Source organism: Mesoplodon mirus (genome assembly GCF_964341445.2).
Source record: "Mesoplodon mirus genome assembly, chromosome: 14".
NCBI classification, from domain to species: domain Eukaryota; kingdom Metazoa; phylum Chordata; class Mammalia; order Artiodactyla; family Ziphiidae; genus Mesoplodon; species Mesoplodon mirus.
In genome coordinates, this window is record NC_138990.1 from 55376004 (window position 1) to 55394578 (window position 18575).

Below are 18575 nucleotides of genomic sequence, written 5' to 3' on the forward strand. Positions count from 1 at the left end.
CAAAGCTGAGCACAAGAACTTAGAGTTTTAGAGACCAGAAAGAGCTGCCAGGAGCTGGAAAAGTTTGCAGTGGTTTAAAGGAAAGTTAGTAAGTCTTTTAAATCTTCCATTTGATTCATCTCCCTTCAAACAAACGAAGTTAAGACCACAGCGGGATCATCCGTAAAATTCCAGAACATTTGGCATCTCCTGTGTGCCAGGCCCACCTACAGCTTGACGCAAAAGATGTAAAGGAGCGGGAAGCAAGGCCCCAGAGTGGAGAAGGTCGTATCACACTCAGCTGTAACACAGGTCAATGGTCCTGGGAAGCAAAATCCATCCTCAAAGCTCATTCACGAGTCTGGCAAAGGCGCAACTGCCCAAGAAAGTCCACTGTTGATGGGAGATCACCTGGATAAGAACCCAGGAAAGGGCGTATGGTAGACAAGCCTCATGGCTCGGACCCTCCACCCTTTTACAGAAACTGCCCCCTGACAAAGGGCTGGGCCCAGGGTCCCGGGTGTTAGACCATCTGACCCTGTGCTCTTGCCATGCCTTCCACCACTGCAGCTGACTGGCAGTGGTGACTCTGCCTGGCCAGTGACCCAGGACCTAAGTCTGGGCCACTTGGCCTCTTTCATGGCAACGACAGCAATTTGTGAAGCAGCCTCACTTGGTTGGGTATTACAATGAGGACTTCATTTTTCACCTATTGCTGTTTTCACTCCTGCTCTCTTGAATGTCCCTTTCTCCTGGTGATTTAGAGGCCAAACAGGTCGTGAGTGGCCAAAGGCAAGAGGCAGTGATTAGGGAGAGAAACGATGAGGAAGCCAATGGCGGGATAGAAAGAAGTAGACACAGAGGGCGGCCGAGTCACACGGACAAGCCTGGAATGAAGGTCGCCAAAGCCCTCTCAGGGTTCCCGGAGCCAGACAGGATCCAGAGCCACCCATTCAGCCCCTCCTCTGTGAGTCCTGACCCCAGTTCCTCTGTGAGTCCTGACAGCTGGCTGCTGTCTTGCACAATGTGAGATGCCTTTTATGGCTCTGTGTGGAGCATTACCACTCTTACCAAAAACTTCCCCTACCTGAGCGTTCCTGCCAACAAATGGGCCACATGGCGGTTTTGCAAGAGATCCACTGCCTCTGCTGAGCATAAAAGGCCAAAAGATGATGTCGTCCCCTGGAAACCAATAAGATCTCCCTGTGAAGGATGAAGTCTTGACTTCATAGTGCCCTTTGCCCTTTGGGAACAAAGAAGGTGAACCCATAAGCTCTGTTTCCCTGCTAGGCACTTAATTATTTTTTTTTCTCTAATGAATCAGTTTTTTGAGGCAGCAATATGGTGCCATAGAAATAAAACTAGAGCAAGGGGTCACAAAATCTGTACCTAATTAATTAACTGTGTGTGATTGGCCAAGCAATTTAAGTCTATGTCCTAGTTTTCTCATCAGGAATACAGGGCGAATAATACCTGCCCTACCACCTTGAAGATTTTTTATGAAGATCACATAAAAATAGGCAGAAGCAGCCTTGGAAAAGCATGTGTAAGAGCTATACTATTCATGAAATGTAAATGAGGATGGGAGTTATGAGGGTGGCACCACCCATCTCAACGAGCAATGAAGTCACTACCACCTCCCCTCTGCCAAGCTTGATATACTCAGCACTAAAGAAGCCGAAAGAGTAGTGTCCGAATCTCCCCCACAGTGAAGACTGTGGCTTCCTACCTACACCCGCAGATGCTATTAATGTCACAAGGGGCATTAGCAGAATTGGAATTTATCGCCCTCCACCTCCCATCTCCATTCTCTCTAGATGTCTCGATAGATGACAGATGATACATAGATGATAGATTGATTGATAGATAGATAGATAGATAGATAGATGTATGTCAGTCAGGATGCTTACAGCTGCAGGTAACCATATAGCCCATCTGGAAGTGGCTTAAACAATAGAAAATTTAGAAAATTCTCGTACAATTTCCCATTCCAAGGCTTCTTAATTTAGTGGCACAGGGGTTGGCTTATGTCCTCAGACTTATTGCCACAGGGCTGCACAAGGGCCACTTCAGTACCACACAGCACTTTCTCTCCCAACCACATCCAAAAGCAGGTGGGAAGATTTTTCTTAAATGTCTTTTTATTAGGGCAGAAAACTTATCCCAAATGCTCCCCTCCTCACACACACATGTCCAACACAGACCCAGCTGCAAAAGAGGCTGGAAAAGATCTTCAGCCTCTCTAGTGGGACTGGGCACTGCCAGCCGGGAAGAAGTAGGAGACAGGAGTACAAGGGGGTGGCACGGAAGAGACAGCTGTAGGATTGGCAAGAGGGTTCGGGTACAGAGGAGAAAGCTCATTCTCACTAAATGAAGCAGAAGGAATTTGTTTCAGGGTATTAATTGGCCAACAAAATCAGGCAGAAGATGCAGATTCCGGGCTGAGCATTCAGGAAAAAGGTCTAGAGTCACCCGCAGAACTGGGTCACCAAGCAAGCTGCTGCCTGTCTGTACTCGGAAAGCCAAAGGCTCCCGGACCACACTGCCACGGCCACAGTCAGGAAGCCATGGGTACTGCTGCCAGTTCCTTGACTACATGGTGTCTGCTGTGGACCACACCAGCTCAACAAATGGCCCACCCTGCCTCTTGACACCCACAAGGCCAGGAACTGGGCACTGAGATCTCCACCATGGCTACTACAGAAAAACCAAGCACCTTCCCAACTGAATTTGCTGGCAGAATCTTGGCCCCATCTCAGTTCAGTGGTCCAACTTTATAAAAGAGCATCCAAGGGGCAGAATCAAATCACAGCAGAAATTATAGCTGAAAGAGAGTCTGGGAAATGTAATGGTTAGCTCTCAATCCCCTGCAGTACAGGAAGGCACACCAGAAGAAAGATGGAAGATACTGAGTTCCAACTCCACCAAATCACCCACAGCAACCAACTGTCTGCCACACTCTTCTTCTGGCTATAGCTTCTAACTTTAATTAGGTCAGTCCATATGTTCAAGAGGAGGTCTCTTTATGATATGGGGATGTAGCACATGACAATCAGCATATCTCACTCTTCTGGCCATAGTAATTGGCTCTGACAGACACATGACTTAGGGCTGTTCAAGCTGATCAAATCGCCAGGCTTTTGCTCAAGTTCCTGGAAAAGAAGCTTGCTCTTTCCAGCTGAACATGAACCTGGAAAATCTGGAGCTGCTACATCTATCTTCTATTGCAAGAGAAAAACCTATCTGAAAATGAAGCCAGCTGAGACAAGGCAAAGCCAAAAGACAGAGAGAAGCTGGGATCTGATGATATTTTAACCCCCAGATCCAGCCATTCCTGAAATCATCTGGGCTTTTCAGGCACATGAGTCAGTATCTTCTCTTTTTGTTTAAGTCAATTTTAATTGCCATTTGCAAAAAAAAAAAAAAAAAAAAAGATACGGAACGTTACCAAAGACCCGATTTGCTCATTCCTCTGAACACATAGGAGGTACCCACAGGCTTATTGAGACTAATTCCCCATGTCCTTAAGACTTAACTACTCACGCGGAAGTGAGAAAGTCCAGAGACATGGAAAGATGTGGGCAGCTGGAGCAAAGGATGCAGCCGGGACAGTTGCAGGCTTTGATTTGTTTTTTTCTCCGTTGACATAAAAACCACTCCTGCTCTGAATCCCCAGTGGGCTGGAGATTTGTTCATTTTGTTTGGGAAGGTTATGGGGGTTCTTAACATTTTCCCTGGGGATTCCATTTAAAAGTAATAATAATATCAGAACACAATTTTATATTTCAAATATATGTTAAATATATACATTCAACTTTTTGCATTTTGGATGAATAAACATATTCTTTTTAATCAATCAAATAAACTAATTAGTAAGAACTTACACACTTTTCTAGTATCAAAGACGTTTGCACATATGAACCGCTCAACACATTTAAGCTGATTCTTTTTAAACCATTGCCTGGATGAGGAGAGACAAGAGGCCCAAGGAATCTAACGGTCCTCAGCCTGCAGTGCATGACAGGGTAAAGGGACCCTTGAAGAGTCAGCTCATGGGGACCCTGTGATGTGCCACCAGATCCCCCTTTGGAACTGGAAAGCTGATTCCCCAGATGCTGGGAAAGTTGTCAGATGATAGGTCTCAGCTGTCAACCCTCTCCGGGGATTATCTTGGTCGAAGGTTACCGTCTCACTCCAGGTCACGCCACTTTCCCCAGGGCAGCCCATATCCAGTGACTGATCGATGCAGGAAAGAAAGGCCAGGCTCCCTGGGCGCACCTAGGACAACTGAAGGGCCCGCCCAGCTCCAGAGCCCACCATGAGCGAGGGGAGGCCTTCGCTGGGCAGGCGCCCTAGTCCAGCTTCGCCTCCAGCCACTCCTGCTCCCTGCCTCGCCCTCCCCTCCCCCTCCCTTCCACAGGGGTGGACCCAGTGGCACTGCCCAGTCAACATCCTGCTCTGTAATCTCCATCTGTGTGCCAGGAACCCCTGCCTCTGCAGCACTGTAGTCTAGGGCAGGAGTTTCTAGACCGTGGGATTTAACCAGCTGTAACAGGAAAGGATTCCAAACCAATTTCCATATGGCTCGACAGCATCTATTCCTGCTGCCCCCTCCCTGCCCCATCTTCTTGTGGAAATAGAATTATCCTTCGTGGTCCAGCTTCAGGGCCCACCTTCTCCACGAAAACTCCCTGAGCCCCAGCAGCAGCGGTCTCTCCCTTCCACTCCTTTCAGCATGCGTCATCTGCTTGCATTTCCTAGTTGTTGCATGTTCAGTTTCTGCCACTGAGCCAGTTTCCTGATCTAGAAAAGGGGGACAGTGATACCCTAGAGGATTAAATAAGCAAACAGATGTGCAACACCTGTTCCAGCACCTGGTCCCCTGAAAAAGCTCAACATGCCCATTTCCTCTCTCCTTCCTCCTAAATGGCCACTCTCCTCACAAAGGGGTGATTGTTCTTTCTCTGCTCTTGCAGGGAGGGGGGCAGCAGCAGGAGTCCCCTTGAGGGTGTCTGAGCCCCCACACACTGCCCTCCATGGGGGCTTGGCTATTTGCAAACAGAGGAGTGATATAATTTGTGGCTTTTTTTTTTGGTTGTCCCAGGTCTTGGTTGCAGCAGGCGGGCTCCTTAGTTGCGGCACGTGGGCTCCTTAGTTGTGGCATGCGAACTCTTAGCTGCGGCACGCATGTGGGACCCAGTGGCCTGACCAGGGATCGAACCTGGGCCCCCTGCATTGGGAGCATGGAGTCGTATCCACTGTGCCACAAGGGAAGTCCCTCATTTGTGGCTTTGAAGAGACAAAGGACTCACATGGGTACCCCTAATTGGTCACGCCACGGTCAGCTTCCCCTAGAATGTCTAAATCTCTGTCTATTTTTAGGATCAGAGTTAATTTTCTTGATGTGAGTAGCCAGGATGGGAGAGGAAGTCTAAAGTGGATGGTGTTTCACTCTTAGGCATATACACCCAAAGGAATTGAAGGCAGGGACTCGAGCAGACACTTGTGCACCAGTGTTCACAGCAGCATTATTCACAACAGCCAAAAGTTGAAAACAATCCCAGTGCCCATCAACAGATGAACAGATAAACAGACTGTGGCATGTACACACAATGAATAGCATTCAGCCATAAAAGAGAATGAAGTTCTGACACATGCTACAACATGAATGAACCTTGAAAACATTAAGCTAAGTGAAATAAGCCAGACACAAAAGGACAAATACTATATGATTCCACTTATATGTAATATCTAGAAAAGGCAAATTCATAGAGACAGAAAGGAGATTAGAGGTTACCTGGGGCTGGGGAGGAGGGCGGGAATGAGGAGTTATTGTTTAATGGTCACAGAGTTTCGGTTTAGGATGATGAAAACATTTTGAAAATAGTGGTGACGGTTACACAGCATATGAATGTAATCAATGCCACTGAATTGTACACTTAAAAATGGTTAAAAGGGCAAATTTTATGTTATATGTTTTACCACAAATTTAAAAAGTTAATATTGTAATATATCAAAAACCATTGGATTGTACTTTAAATGGGCGAGTTGTATAATATATGAATTACATCTCAATAAAACTTTTTAAAAATAGATGATGTTTACTATAATTGTTTATTCTAAGGCAAATTCAAAGAGCTATATAAAGTTGAAGACCGAAAAAAAAAGAAAACCCAATCCATAATTGGACAAGAGATGTGAATTTTCAGGTACAGTTTCCCTCTGGACTTTCCTCCCCCGGCACCCAGAGCCAGTCTGCAAGGCTGCCATCTCAGGAATCTGGATTTGTTGCAGACAGTGTTCTTTCAGGATCTCTGTCATTTCATCTGGCAGCTGAAGCCCCCCCCCCCCCCCCCCGCAGGGTAGGGCAGGCCGGGAACAGATGCTCTTGGTGTTAATCTGGCTCGTGCCTTTGGAGCAGAGAAGGGCTAATCCTTGGAGAGGCTGGCTTCTGGGTATGGGTGGGGCTGGGGGTCAGGACCAGGGGAAGTGCTTGCTCCCAGCAGGATTTGGAGTCTGCTGGGCTGGCTGTGAAACATTTGCCCTGGGATGTAAGAACGTTCATGTTTTACAGGTCCACAACACGTCTCTCGATTAACATTAGGATCCACACCATCACATCCATAACCATAGACCTCGGGTCCGGGGCAGACACTTTTCTCATAGTGTTCATACCATTAAGTCGATCTAACATAAGTAATTAATTAGGGAACTCGATCAGCATCATACAGAAGCCATACCCAGATGGCTAGAAGGGCCCGGCAGGAAACCTAGGTGAATGAAGCAAGCTCCAGGGGAATGTGGCCAACAGGCCAGGGACAGGGACAGCTGTGGGGTTAGCTGCTGGTTCCAGCCAACTGCTGCTATGGGGGGAAAGTAGATCTTGGGTCTTCAAGAGAAGTCAGAATAAGGTTTTCAGGTGAAATTTCTTAATATTTATTTCATTGTTGATAACTATCTCAATTTTTCAAAACAAGAAAATTAAAGCCACCTTCCAGGCCTAATAATACATGTCTGTAGCCTGGATATAGCCTGTTAGTTTTTTTTTTTTTTTTTGCGGTACGCGGGCCTCTCACTGTTGTGGCCTCTCCCGTTGTGGAGCACAGGCTCCGGACGCGCAGACTCAGCGGCCATGGCTCACGGGCCCAGCCGCTCCGCGGCATGTGGGATCTTCCCGGACCGGGGCACGAACCCGCGTCCCCTGCATCGGCAGGCGGACTCTCAACCACTGCGCCACCAGGGAGGCCCAGCCTGCTAGTTTTTGACATCTGTTTATAATCAGTCACAGTGATCAAGAAGTGGCACTGTGCTGGTAGTAAGAAAACCAATAACTATACGTGGGCCAAAGGAGAATCCAGCGCTCTGAGAGGCTGCCTGCTTTAATTTACTACCGATAGATAAAAATTGTGCTGCAATGTATTTTGATTTGGGGGATATATTTAACCATCTTGCTTCAATTTCATATTGATTATCCTAACAGTGGTTATAATGAGGATGGTCAAAGGGCCCACTGGTTTGGGTTCAAGACCACATGAGGATTCTCAGGAAATCAGCATCAAGTAACCACTGGACAGAGTGAGCACCCCTTGGGAATCACAGCCAGGACCACTGACCCCCTTGCCCATCCCAGCAATGCATCCTGGGGGCAGGTCAAGAGCTTCAGCTTCAGATAGATATGGTCACTTGTCTAACCTCAGAGCCACAGTGTCCTGGACTATGAAACAAGAACACCAATGCCTAAAGAGTCTTGGGAGGATTAAATGAGATGTTTACAGGTATGTAAAGCATTAGGCCTCTTCCCAGCAAATGCTGAGCCTGTCCCATCTCTCCCTGCACAGCTTCACCATGCTTTGTACTTGCTTACCAGGTTTAACCTAAACACACAGCTCTCTTTGCTGCATCTACGGCAAGAATGAAGACCATTCTCAGCAATTAGACTGTCAACATTCCAGAAAATATCGACATCACTCTGAAGGGAAGCACAGCTATTGTGAAGGACCCCAGAGAAACCCTGCAGAGGGACTTCAGTGACATAAATGTAGAACTCAGTCTCCTTGGAAAGCAAAAGAAGCAGCTCCAGGTTGACAAACAGTAGGGAACTAGAAAGGGACTGGCTATTGTTCGTACTCTGTAGCCATGAACAGAACACAATCAAGGATGCTATCCTGGGCTTTCGTTACAAGGTGAGGTCTGTGTACACTCACTTCCCCGTCAACGTTATTTCCAAAATTTCTTGGGAACAAAATATCAATACATCCACAGGGCTCAGATAAGGCCAGGAGTGGCTTGTTCAGTTCTCAAGGCCATAAAGATGAGTTAATTCTTGAAGGAAACAACATTGAACTTGCATAAAATTCAGCTGCATTGACTCAGCAAGCCATGGCTGTTAAAAACAAAAATACCAGAAAAATTTTGGATAACATCTATGTGTCTGAAAAAGGAGCCGTTCAGCAGGCTGATTAATAAGATCTAAGTTGTCCAACTACAGACACAAAAAGATGCCGGATGATTCCTTAGGCCTATCTGTGATATTTTAAAGATGAAAGAAAAGCCCTGTATTGAAAAATATTATCTGGATAGATAGATTTGTGGTGCCTGCCAAACCTCAGCTCCGTATTTAATGGTTGATCCTCTTCTTCTTGAAAACAGATTCTTTTTTTAGATAAATTATATAAGGTCTCACCATAGCAATGGTTATTGGTATTCTTTGTCTTTTAACAAGGAGGACAGGGATGCATGTTGGGGCCCAACATTGACAGTTGTGGGCAAGTGGGCAAACAGGGCCATCGGGCCAGAAGAAAAGGCTCAGGGGACCTTTTAATGCCCGAGAGCCAAGGCTTCCATCTTGGTCTCTCAAAACTAGCCAGTCAGCCCTTTCCCCAGAAAGGATCTTCTAGCCCTTGTCATCTAGACAAGACCTTCTAACCTCTGTCCTCTAGAGGGAAAGAAAGGAAGAAAAATAATGTCTGTTGAGCATCATTTGCTTTTCTTCTTCCTTTCAACTCCTTCCTCAAATGCATCCCTCCCCACTACGAAATGGCCATCAAATCCTGTTAATTCTTCTTTTGAAAGACCACTTCTCTCAGGCTTCCCTAGGAATCCACCTGCCAATGCAGGGAACACGGGTTAGAGCCCTGGTCTGGGAAGATTCCCACGTGCCGCGGAGCAACTAAGCCCGTGCGCCACAACTACTGAGCCTGCGCTCTAGAGCCCGCGAGCCACCACTACTGAAGCCTGTGTGCCTGGAGCCCGTGCTCTGCAACCAGAGAAGCCACCACAGTGAGAAGCCCACTCATCGCAATGAAGAGTAGCCCCCGCTCGCCACAACTAGAGAAAGCCCATGCGCAGCAGCGAAAACCCAACTCAGCCTAAAATAAATAAATAAAAATAAAATAAATTTTAAAAAAAAGAAAGACCCTTCTCTCCATCCCCACTTCCCTGGCTCTATTTGAGCCTCATCAGAGTTTGCCTTCACTCCCAAACAACGATTCCCTACTCCTCCAGCCCACCCTCACACTGCCTGCCCTAACTATTTTCCAGGGGACCAGAGGTTGGGGGGAGGGGAGGCTGACCCTGTCATTCCCAAGCTTAGAAGCCTTTACAGATATTCGATTCCTCGCAAGGAAAGAAAAGTTTCCTTAGCCCCACATCCCTCTCGAGCGTCATCTGTCACCTCTTATCCCCACCCCACCAGGCACTCAGCACTAAAACCACACTGCATTTGTCATTTCCTGAGTATGCCAAGCCCAGGCACAACTTCATGCCTTTATTCAGGTTGCTGCCTCTGGGCCTGGCTCATCAGGTGAATTTTTACCCCAATCCCTTAAGGCGAATGTCATTAACCCATCTCTGCAAACAAGGTGTCACGCAAGATGGGTCCCTCTTACTAGGGTCCAAGGCAAATTCCATGATGTTACAGGCATGGGCTAAGGAATACGCTACCTTGGGGATAGGGTAAATGAATCAAGCAAGGATTTACCAAATAAGTGAAAGCTAAGGTCCCTTGGATCTACCCAGCCTCCCACAGAGAGACACACAGGCGCCAGGAAGCTGCAGGGCCCACACTGTGGGTCTGTGTGGCAATGGAGGCTCCCACCCCAACCGTCACTCTTTCTTCACATAGTACAAGTGCCAGAACAAACTTGACAGCGGTGCCAGGCAGTCTGTATTTGCCAGCTGTCTACAGGAGTTGTCTGAAAATGCCAACTGCCCAGATCTTAGGATATTAGACACCGATGTGGGACATTAGAGACTATCCTGTCAGGGAAAGAACCCCTGGGCCCACAGGCTTACTTGAGATGCAGCATCTCCTATAGGGAGAAGGCGGGAACTCCCATCCAGTCCCAGATGGCTCAGTATCCAAGCAACCTAGAGTAAGCACCCACTTTATTTATTTATTTTTAATTTATTTATTTATTTTTGGCTGCGTTGGGTCTTCACTGCTGCGCGCAGGCTTTCTCTAGTTGTGGCGAGCGGGGGCTACTCTTCGTCTTGGTGCGTGGGCTTCTCACTGCAGTGGCTTCTCTTGTTGCAGAGCACGGGCTCTAGGCGCGCGGGCTTCAGCAGTTGTGGCTCGTGGGCTCTAGAGCGCAGGCTCAGTAGTTGTGGCTTGCAGGCTCTAGAACGCAGGCTCAGTAGTTGTGGCGCACAGTCTTAGTTGCTCTGCAGCATGTGGGATCTTCCCAGACCAGGGCTCAAACCCATGTCCTCTGCATTGGCAGGCGGATTCTTAACCACTGTGCCACCAAGGAAGCCCAATCCTAAGAATCTTAATGGAAAAGTTAGGTCTGTTTTTCTTTTTCCATATCCTCTATTTTGGGGAGAATAGGTATTCTCCACAAACCATTTTCTAAAAATCCAGATTTGCTGATCTGTTTATAATCTTTGTGGGTTTTTTCCCCCATTTTATCTTTATCTTCTTCGTCATCATCATTACTCCCCAAATCACTTAAGTTCCCCCCACCTGAACACCTACTACATAGGGAGTGTTGTTTTGAAAAGTCATCTTTCCTTTAATAGATAACTGCACAGAACAGCAAGGAGGCGCTCGGGGGAGGTGGAGTATTTTGCTAGTCATGGAATTTGGAGAGCAAGCTTGCGCTTGGGAATTCAACAGTCAGCAAAGGTGCCAGTCCTCTTCATGGAGACCTGTCAGTCCTCCGCTGACTGTAAGAGTACACTCCTGATCTGCCTGCAGTTTTCATTTGATGACTTTGACCTTTCCAACAGAGTATGTTACCGTGGCAAGCTTCCCATTGGTTCAGTGAGCCTCAGTGGGAATCAGATGAGTAATTATGTCTTTTCTGGCTTCCCACCCAATTCTAATTAGTGTACTCTACCTAACCAGAGCCAGCAGGAGCTGCCTCAAACTCTCTGCGTCCCTTTCTACTGGATCTACGAAGCTCATTTGACTAGACAGTAAATGCTAATTGCTAAAAGTAGCCCTGGAAGTGTTCGCAGGCTCAGAATCCCTCCTCCCACTTCCTACCCTCTCCCTCACCCCCTCCTATCTTTCTTCTTCCTTGTCCATTTATGTGATGATAACACCTTGATCTGGAATCATTTTTCTAATGTTTTAATCTTTAATCTTTTCAGTTAGTGTCACACCCTTGAGCCCATCTAAGAAAGACTTTAGGGATGGGGTGAAGGCAGGTGGGGGAGCCTGGAGGGCAGGGAGCTGTGGGGCTGGCCTAAGAGCACAGGCAGAAGACTGAGAATGTCTCCGAGGAAGGCAGCCTACTCAGGCTGTGAGGGAAGAGACGACAGAGCCCAGGTGAGCCTTTCTCCAAGTGGAAATGACCAAGGTCTGACCAAGGGATGAACAGCCTTGACGAACGTCACTCCAAAGCCAGTGGCAGGTATTTGCCTAAAACCGTGCTTTCTCCCTTCCTACATCTTCTCACTAGATTAGTGCTCCTCAAAACGTTTTAGCAACAGGATCTTCACCTGAAACAAAATTTAGGCAGACTCCACCATTTAAAGCAGACACAAGTTCAGAATGGCTATCATCAAAATATCTACAAATAACAAATGTCGGTGAGGATGTGGAGAAAAGGGAACTCATATGCTGTTGGTGGGAATGTAAATTGGTGCAGCCATTTTGGGGAACAGTATGGAGGTTCCTCAAAAAGCTAAAAATTGAAATACCATGTGACCCAGCAATTCTGCTCCTGGGTATATATCCGAGAAAAACAAAAACAGTAATTTGAAAAGATACATGCAAAAAAAAAGAAAAGAAAAGATACATGCAGCCTGGGGCTTCCCTGGTGGTGCAGTGGTTGAGAATCCGCCTGCCAATGCAGGGGACACGGGTTCGATCCCTGGTCCAGGAAGATCCCACATGCCATGGAGTAACTAAGCCCATGTACCACAACTACAGAGCCTGTGCTCTAGAGCCCGTGAGCCACAACTACCGAGCCCATGTGCCACAACTACTGAAGCCCGCGAGCCTAGAGCCCATGCTCCACAATGAGAGAAGCCACTGCAATGAGAAGCTCGTGCATCGCAACAAAGAGTAGCCCCCGCTCACCGCAACTAGAGAAAGCCCGCGCGCAGCAACGAAGACCCAACACAGCCAAAAATAAATAAATTAAATTAATAAATTAAAAAAAAAAAGATACATGCAGCCCAATGTTCACAGCAGCACTATTTACAATAGCCAAGACTGGAAGCAACCCAAGTGCCCATCAACATATAACTGGATTAAGAAGATGTATATATATATATATATATATATATATATATATATATATACCACATTATATATAATTATTATATAATAATATATATAATGATATATTATTATATAATAATAATGTTATTATATAATATATAATAGTTAATACATAGATTAATATACATAGGTATATATAAAATATATATAGGTATAGGTATATAATAGATATAGGTATAATATACCTATATATATATTTATATATTAACTACTTGGCCACGAAAAAGAGTGAAATTCTGCCATTTACAGCAACATGGATGGACCTAGAGAATAATATGCTTAGTGAAATAAGTTAGAGAAAGGCAAATACTGTATGATATCACTTATATGTGGAATCTAAAAAATAATACAAATGAATGTATATGCAAAACAGAAACAGACTCACAGACATAAAAAACAAATTTGTGATTATCAAAGGGGAGAGGGAAGCGGGGAGGGACAAATTCAGGATATGGGGTTAACAGATACAAACTACTACGTATAAAATAGGCAGAAGACTAAGAACATTTCTGAGGAAGGTAGCCTGTCCAGACCGTGCCCCTGGCCTTGCAGCCCTTTCCCCAACCTCTGTCCTTTCAATACCCCCTGCAAACATGCTGGGAAGAGTGTTAGGGAACCACTGGTACTCTCGACCAGCAGCCTCCTTTAGGCAGAAGGACACTGTAATCCTAGCCTTTCCCACCCCTACTCTCCCTTTCCCCAGCCAGACGGGAAGACAGATGCTTCCAAGTAAATGAGCTGAAATTCAAGTAAGAGAAATTCCTGGGGGCTGTTTACTTGGTGTTCCATGCCTCACAGGCTCTAGTGTGGCCTCTGGCTGCATTATCTTTCTGGGGGGTGGGGCAGGGCAGGCGGCCGACAGTGCCAGGAAGCCTGGTCAGCATTGGGTGGCAGTGCCTCTGGATCGAAGATACGTAGTGTCTGATACCCGCCCACCTGCTTGATGCTTCCCACGTCTTTCCCTCTAGCAGACGGATTCCTGGCTCTTGTTGTGTAGGGTTTCCTCATGCCTTCTCACCCCTTCTGTACCAAGTCTGCCCCAAATCACACGGCAGGGATTTGGGGGTGGGGGGAGAGAAGGTATGGAAATGTTAGGACAAAGACAGTCTTGCTTTTATTTCTTTTTAACTGCTGGGCAGCACTTAGCAAGCATTCAGTGGAGCAGATGGAAGACCCCTCCTTGGCCTCTCCTGGGGGCAGCAGAAGGTGTGCTGGACCTGGAGTCGGGAGCCGGGCTCTGCTTCCAGCTCTGCTATGAACAGTCCCAGTGGTCCTGAGCAAATGTCTTGACTCGCTAAACTCGGCCTTTCAATAAAATTAAAAGTTGGTTTCTAAGGTCTCTTCTAGCTCTAGCATCGCATTTAACAGGCCACCGATGGTTACTGCCTGGCGAGCCCTTAGTCCTGCTCTGAGGAAAGGGGTCCAGGAGGCTCTTTTGGCGAAGTTATTTTGGATAGTGTCCTGCCCGGGACCAGCTGGAAGACAGAAGATGCCCAGACCAAAAGCAATCCACACACTGGACCAAGTGAGGCTGCCACCAGGGAGGTGGTCTGTCCAAAAGGGACACTCCTTATTGGTGGTGACCAGATCCTCAGGTCCTCCTGTGTCAGGGGTTGAATATGACGGTCTCACAGAGAGCATGTCAGAGTGACCACAGGAAGACAGGGTGCTCTCAGCAAGGACTGGCCACTGTTCCACTTCTCCAAGGCACTCCCATGGCCAGAGTTGGCAGCACTGGCACAAGGCACAGCTGTGCCACTGTTGAGATGCTTTCCAGGGCTCCGTACTTCCTCTCGTGGCCTTGTAGTCAACATCCATCATCTGAGGAGAGCCAGGCCTCCGTGTCTTGTCCTTGCAGCCCTAAGCACCTTGAGCAATTATTCCATTCTATTCTATAAGCGGGTCATGATGGGTAAGGCCTGGGTCATAAATCACCTGACACCTTGAGTTCCGTTTGGTGCATGACTTGTTCCTAATCCAACTCGCCGGATTAACTCCTTGTGGGTCAAAGGAGCAAACGTTCCTTCAACATCAGGAGCCCTGAATAGTTTATTACTAACTAGTAAGGCGATGTTGCCAAAGGTGCTCGACCTCTGTCTCTGTCTCCTCAGCATCTGATGGGGACAATGTTATTCAATCCACCCACCTCCTAGGGCTGTTGTAGAAAGAAATCAAATGTGATCAAGTATGTGAACCTACTTAGGCATAAACAACTGTGAGATAAATACTTGTCCTTAATACCCAAACAGTGAAGGGCCTGGGACAGCAGGATGTGAACATCAAGAGCGCTGGCTCTGGAGTCAGACTTGATTGGGGTCAGATCATGGCTCTGGCACTTCCTGCACAGGTGACCTCAAACAAGTGGCTTAGCCCCTCTGTGCCTCAGTTTTCTCATCTGTAAAATGGGGATGATAATAATAGCAACTGTTTTACAGGGTTGTTAATGAAGCTGATTCATGTTGAGTGTTTAGAACAGTGCCTAGCATAGAGTAAATCCTCATTAAGTGTTTATTATTATTAACAGCAACATGTTCCCCTGGCCAGAAGCACATTGTGCAGGCTCCCACAGCCTTCCTGAGCACATGGGAAGGAAGCCCTTACTGGGGTCCTTGGGAAGGGAAGCTGGGCGGGTCCTCCTCCCTCAGAGGTGAGGCCTGGCCCTCATTCCGCTGCATGTGCACTGTGGGGCTTCATCAGCCCCATCCTGCCCAAGAGCCTTAGTCTCCCCCAGAAGAGAAAGGCCACTGTAATGACCTGTCGCCCAATCATCTGGGTTGCTTCGTTTGCAGGGTCCCAGAAGAGCCCCTTACTCCACAACTTCCCAGGTCTGCCCCCGACTGTAGTGGGCGGAGCATGAGCACATACATGTCACGGAATTAGTACGAGGAACAACTCTTTTCCCTAAAGAGCTCCCCGGGAAAAGTACAGAGAATCGTCTTTACCCTAAACACCTTTAAAGAAGGGATTGCCCAGCTTTTCCTCTGCCTTTCATTTTCCGGGCTGGGGACAAAGAAACCCCCCACCTTGAGTTCGAAGTGAGGTGGACCTTTTAAAAAAGGAGTTTAATTTCCAAAACGCAGCCTGTTCTTCTCTGCAGAGCTCTTTACTGGGAGCAGCAGTCCTTGACCCCCTTGGTGGGCCGGGAGCAGGGAAGGCAGGCACCCAGCCTGAGTGACTTCACTCTGCTATTTCCAAGGGAGCAACGTGAGCAAATGAGCCCCAAACCCTGGGGGCTTGGCCCAAGCTGACCACTCCGGGCAGCAAAGGGCTGGGGGTCTCCCACGCATCACTCAGTGTTCCTGCAGTGGTTCTAATGTAACTACCCAGAGACGATCATCCGGTGACCCTGAGAAGGGTCTCCTCTGGAGCAGAAAGACTGGAGAGGAAGAGGGTCCCACTGCATTTTGAGTGGCTCTTGTGTATCAGGTTAGCTGCTGGCTGGATTGCCACACTGGCCACAGCATCTGTCAGTGACAGTCTTCTTGTACAGCCAGAATGACATCTTTGGCCCTCAGTGTGGATTTCCTAAACCCCAGATGTGAGCCGTGAATGGCATGCAGCAGTGACCAGTTCTTGGGATTTGCTCAGATGGCATGAAGGCCTTTGTCCCTGAATCAGATCCCAAGCCAAACCCTGGACTCTGCCGGCCTGGCTTCCACAGCCGCTTCATGAGTCAGTCCTAGCAATGGAGCGGTGTGATCAGAGGTAAGAAGCAGCAGAGTTCCATTCTGGAGCTTCACCAAGGATGCCAACACACAAGCCCAGCAAAGCTCTGGGTTAGAGACTAAGGACTGAGAGTTCCCGCGTTGTGACCCAGCTGCACAGGCCCTGACCTCTGACTCTTATCATCTTCCTCCAGGAGAGAATTACTCTCTTTACGTAGGTAAGGGGCGTAGGCACTGAGGTTTTCTCTGTGGAGGTCAAAAACCTTTTGCAGATTTTACCTTTTCTAATCTCAAAAGTTTTTGTTTTTGTTTTTGTTTTTTTTGCGGTACGCGGGCCTCTCACTGCTGTGGCCTCTCCCGTTGCGGAGCACAGGCTCCGGACGCACAGGCCCAGCGGCCATGGCCCAAGGGCCCAGCCGCCCCGCGGCACGCGGGATCCTCCCGGACCGGGGCACAAACCCGCGCCCCCTGCATCGGCAGGCGGACTCCCAACCACTGCACCACCAGGGAAGCCCTCAAAAGTATTTTTTTATTTCAATATTTTCTGAGGCAAAGTCTATGTGAGGTATGATATTATGAATCCCATCATACAACTAAGCTAAGGCCCATGGAATCACAGGAGTGCAATTCATTCTCCCCTTCAGCAAATATCTGAACCAGCCTAAGACTAAAACAGTCTGCGAAGCGATGTGTAAGTTTCTCTCACTAAGACACAGCCTGTACTCACAAGATTTGATGGTTCGGTGGTAGCAGTTAGAACCCGATTAAGACCTTTAGAGACCATAAGTACAGAACCGATTAAGAAATCTCACCCCAAATAAAAACAGCACTAAATTGCATTTTTTTTTAAGTGCAAAGGGTCAGAAACGAGGCTCTGATTTTCCCCACGATGAATATTTCACTTGCAAAACATCTCCGTCCCTCCACCCTCCTCCCTCCACCAAATATTTAATCTGGCCTAGGGGGGTGGGGGGAGGGAGGGGTTGCATTTGAGTGAAGTTACTGCCTAGAAAGTGAGAGATCATCCTCAGGGGAGAGAGAGAGAAAGAGACTTCTTTACACTGCAAAGTCGTCTAAAGTAGGCCGTGGCATTTGTGAGCCCGCTCACTGGGAGAGGGATGAGAATTCTCCGGAGGAGCTGAGCTTGAGGCTGTAATCCTGGAGTGGGGAAGAGATGGCAGAGTCCAACTCAGGATGTCTCGTGAAAGGGAACTGAGGCTGTTCCAGCCTCTGGGAGAATGATATTGGAGTGCAATCAAAGGGTAGACATGGAGCCCAAGCAGAAAATTACCTTGAATCATCCAGGAAATTAAGGACAAAAGCAATAACTCAGTTTCCACAGAGAAGTGTGTGTTACGTTCTTGGAAAAACAAGGGGGAGAAACATTGGCATTTAAGGTCAGCTTTAGAAGATACTAGACTCAGAAGTCAGGGCTAGGGGAGTAGAGAAGAGCAGGAGACTAGAAAGGTTTGGAAATAACAGTAATATTTTTGGTTAGTACAAGCTGAGCCTTCTAACCTCCAAATCCCACAGGCTTAAACGTACTGTCCCCTGAGATTTGTCCTCACTTGGTTGTGCACCAGGAGGCTGGATACATAGACGCCATGTGGGAGGGACATCGTGGGAGCCAAGAGGGGGAAGGCTGTGAATCCCAGGGTACCCCCTTTGGAAAAGCCATTTCTCCTCCACCTTGGATAGTTCTGGAAGAGCATGAACTACCATACAAGGGGCAATGAGAAGTGTCCAGAGGCCTTCTACTTGCAAGTGCCCTGAGGCCAGGTTTTCAGTACCCTTTTGTGTATGTTTATTTGTCGGTTTAATTTCTCTCTAAACGAGTTTCTTTAGCTGTTAAAGAAAACAGTGGTTCTGAAAGCAGGGGCCCCTGGACCAGCGGCAGCAGCATCTCCTGGGAACTTGTTAGAACTACAGATGCTCTACCTGACCCTAGACCTAGAGCAGCAGAAACTTTAGGGGCGGGGCCAGCAACTGGTTCCAGTGATGCTGATGCCAGCTTGTTTGAGAATCACTCCTCAGCAGAATGCAGGCCTACTGAGCTATAAAAGTCTTAAATATTCACCTTTACAGTACTTATCGATCTCTGTGTGGCTTTTGTATTTAAACTTTCAATGACATGTAGCTCAATGTTTCCAGGGTTATTATGTACATTGTTGAGTCAACTACTTTAACCTTGGGGGTGA

General features: G+C 47.5%; 1 pseudogene across 1 annotated transcript; it reads left to right on the top strand.

The window, feature by feature from the left end:
- Positions 1-7870: 7870 nt before the first annotated feature.
- Positions 7871-8442, top strand: LOC309815808 (large ribosomal subunit protein uL6-like; annotated as a pseudogene). Its single transcript has one exon. The product of its transcript is annotated as a large ribosomal subunit protein uL6-like (transcript).
- Positions 8443-18575: the final 10133 nt, after the last annotated feature.